At 36.3% G+C, this 3,870-nt stretch overlaps 1 long non-coding RNA gene across 3 annotated transcripts; it reads right to left on the bottom strand.

The window, feature by feature from the left end:
• Positions 1–213: 213 nt before the first annotated feature.
• On the bottom strand, positions 214–3,118 carry LOC104951819 (uncharacterized). Of its 3 annotated transcripts, none has more exons than XR_799060.1 (5): positions 2,935–3,118; positions 1,322–1,370; positions 1,071–1,226; positions 893–985; positions 214–511 (listed from the first exon to the last, which is right to left on the bottom strand). It is a non-coding gene; the product is annotated as an uncharacterized lncRNA (long non-coding RNA). The 3 variants fall into 3 exon arrangements; XR_799061.1 differs by lacking the exon at positions 2,935–3,118 and adding an exon at positions 1,851–1,897; XR_799059.1 differs by lacking the exon at positions 2,935–3,118 and having other exon boundaries at positions 1,322–1,719.
• Between the last annotated feature and the right edge of the window lie 752 nt (positions 3,119–3,870).

Raw genomic sequence — 3,870 nt, 5'->3', positions numbered from 1 at the left:
ATGCATGCATGCACCAGCACACGCTCTGTACACTATATGGAGTACAGTAGATAACAATGGTTCTGATATGTAGTAAATCTAAAGCTCATTTCTTTCAATATTTGTCCTTTTTTTAAAAACATGTCACTGTAGAGGCACAAAATACTTGAACATACAAATGAACAACACCAAACTCACTTTCTACACTCTTTGATGATCTACCTCTTACCTAGTTTGTTTTTTAGTCCATGTATTTTGGCAGAGGCTTGGTCTGGCTGTATCTTCATAACAACCCTCTGGATAAACTCAAATGAATATTTCATTTCCAGAGTATACTGAAGATTGTAGCAATATATTAGTCCAAGAAGCATCGCAAAGCCACATCTTTCAGGTTGTGGAGCACAATTGTCTCCTCGACCACAACTGCCACATTGAAGATCTGCTTAGGAAAGGCATCCCATTCACCTTCGTAGCCTATGAGTAGACCAACTTGCATCACCTTCATGGCTTCCTCGAGAGTGTCTCCATGAGCCTTAAAAAAGGAGAAATAAAAGTGAGCTCAGTGTACTACAAGTACTTTTTCTCTACAAAGCTAATTAAGAGGCTTCTGCTATAAACATAGAAGCTAAAATCTACAGTTCACAGTGTAAAAGTGCAATGTGATGGAACATCATTTCAACTGCCTCTCTTTTCACAGTTTGAGCTTTATATTTATTTATATTATTTAATAGTTACGTTTTCTTGCTGTTTTTGTTTATATTAAATGTATCATTCTTTATTGCAATTATTTTAGTTAAATTAAGGTAATTGTAAACATTACTTTTGAAGGAAACTTTGGGCACAGGGTGATTTGGGTTGATTTATGTTAAAATGTACAATTACATAAAGTAATTCAAGACAGTTATGATCTTACATCACACATCCTGATGACATTTTCCTGATTTTCGCCAGACATGTAGTGTGATAGTCCCAAGAGAGCAGCAGTCCTCCTCCTCTCATTTGTGTCCTGCAGGACAACAAATGCAGTGGGATATAAACATTTGTAGTGAACAAATGGTGGCTAAATTATGGTCATCAGCATCTCCACTTACATCTTTCTCAAGGCAGTCCAAAAGGCCTTTTAGTGCCGGCTTCTTTCCAGTCCTGGATGCACCTTTGTAGACCTCCAGCAATGCCAGGCCATCAAGTCCATCCAGAAACGATGAAAGCAGGTCCGTAGTGACAATTCTCTGGAACTCTGCCTGAATCTGAGGAGACACAGACATATAGAAAATATTCTACCAACAGTCTGCAACTGTGCATGTTGCCTTCTCATTGTAACTGGAAAACCTGCACAACTTACAAGTCCACTTCATCCAGTTGCAGCAAAACGGAAATCTTTGAAAATCTGTCTGTAATAGAGAACACACATTTAGGTACATTATGAAGCAGGCCTTAATAAAGTAATAAGAACTGAGAACATGACAAAGAATAAGATGCACACAATTACAACAGTCACGTTGCCCATAAACTACAAGCCTTGGCTTTCACAATTACAATATTATCCCTGAATTCATATGATAAAGACTTAAACAGTACTTCATTTAAATAAATAAACAACTTGAAATGTTCATCTTTGATTGATGAGGCATATTCAATCTAATAAATTCATGGGATGCATGTAATAATAACAGGGAAAGGTTAGTGTGCATCCACATAGAGCATTTTTGTGTCTACGTGCATGCCAAATATATCAATGAAAAAACTATTATGTTTTAACCAAACTTAAAAGAAATTGTACAATGGTTGTAATTGTTGATTATTTGCTTGCAGTTATTTTCCATAGACTATTCAGTGGATTATTATTGTTTTTTTAGTAATAACTTGACTACCTCTGAAAGCAGAAGTTTAGGAAAAATTATTGTTCATGTATAAATATTATTTATTTTATTATAATATAAATATCTAACAATTACAACCATTGCACATCTTATTTATTATTGTGGGTGAACAGTAACCTTTCCCTGTGTTATAATTACATACATCCCATTAATTTATTAGATTAAATAACAATAATCTCATCAATCAAAGATCAACATTTTTAAGTGCCTTGAGCACCGACTGTTCCCGCTGCTAGAAACGGCTGATATTAAGACACTTCAGTGCGCAAGTCACAGAACGAAATGCATTGTGGGACATGTAGTTTATGGGCACCATAGTTCAATAAAATAAACTAAATATATTCCTTTCTTTTCTATAAAATATTTTCTAAAAAGCAGAAATACAAATTTGTCTCCATTTCAAGAGTGGAACATAGCATTTGTACACAATATAAATGCTATTTCTGAACACAGTTAGCATTTTACTCGTTCAATGGCGCGAGGCACCCCCTCTGTATCTGGGCAGGTTTAGCGTGAGCTGAACCAGAAAAACGTTGCAAGGATAGAATCACTTTAACACTTGCTCGGCCTTAACAAAAAACAATCTTCAAGTCCCCTATACTTATCCACAAATGACATCCATTTCAAAGCCATGGCGGGGGCTAACAAGCTACAATTCTTAGCCGAACAGAGAGCCGGGACACGGCTAATTACTGGCAGGAACACACACAACCTCACCAAAACACGTTAATTTAGCTTAAATATTTAGCCGAACAGAGCCGGGACACGGCTAATTACTGGAACGAACAAACAAAACCTCTCTAAATTAAGCTACAAATATAGGCAGTTACCATTTAAACCTTTTAAAAATTCATAAGCGTCATACATAAGAGTAAGAATACTTGAAACTTATTTATTTAATAAAAGTTTAGATAATTATAATCCTGTAAAGTTAGCTTGGTTAACAAACATTTTCATAACACTGCCCTGAAATAAAATCTCTTTTATAAACATTCAAACACCAGTTAGGTGTGGATTTAACTCCATTTAGCTACTTTTCGTTTTGCCTGAAACCATTAAATATGCAACCACTCACCTGACTTTGCCTGTCCGTCAGTGGTTCATCAGCCGAAATCACTGTCATATCGCTTCACAAAAACGTATTCATCCGCCGCTTAGCTTTTCGTAGTCATCAATCTGTCCGGTGGAAGTTCTTCTTTTGATAATGGCGAATCAAACTCTGTGGTTCACTTGCTGTATATCGTAAAAAAATTAAAAAACTCATGTCCCTGCATAAGTGGGGTCAAAAATGACCCCGAGGGTTGTTATTCTTCAAAATCTCTGAAATTAAAAGTTTTTACACTTCCATATTCCAGGTATTCCTCATAAAACATGTTTGTGACTTGAGGCCATTTGAATTTTTTTAAATGTTTTTATACATTTTAAGAAATTGCAGTTTTTGGTCAAAAATGACCCCAAGCATTTCCTACAGAATCTCAAGGGTTTGCTTTGGGAACCTTTGATTCTTACCAACTGTGACTGTCAGGATACATTTTCTGTCCCACTTACACATCTGATGCCTGCAGTCTCACCACCAGGAGGTCAGTTTGACACAGCAGCATATCATGTAAGTATTATCTTCATTTATCAACTCCATGACTTTTCTGTGATAGAGTATCATGTTGGTCAACAAAGTAGACACTAGTTAGCTAACTGCTAAATAATGTTAGTAGTAATGTTAGTACTCTGTTAGCTAGCTTACTAAGCTAGCTAACATTACACTAGCTTACTAAGCTAGCTAACATTACACTAGTTTAGTAAGCCAGCTGATATTACTGCGTTTGTTGTGTAGAGACTCACTGTATTCATAATTCCTTCTAATAAAAGCTAACCTGTTAGGTAACCTATTATATGATTATTGATGTGTGTGTGTGTGTGTGTGTGTGTGTGTGTGTGTGTGTGTGTGTGTGTGTGTGTGTGTGTGTGGGTGTGTGTGGCTGTGTGCGTGTGTGTGTGTGTACACATGCATGGC

Source organism: Notothenia coriiceps, unplaced genomic scaffold (assembly GCF_000735185.1).
Source record: "Notothenia coriiceps isolate Sejong01 unplaced genomic scaffold, NC01 NC01_scaffold00019248, whole genome shotgun sequence".
Classification (NCBI taxonomy): Eukaryota; Metazoa; Chordata; class Actinopteri; order Perciformes; family Nototheniidae; genus Notothenia; species Notothenia coriiceps.
The sequence above is the reverse complement of the archived record's forward strand: the minus strand, read 5'-3'. Positions and strand labels throughout refer to the sequence as shown.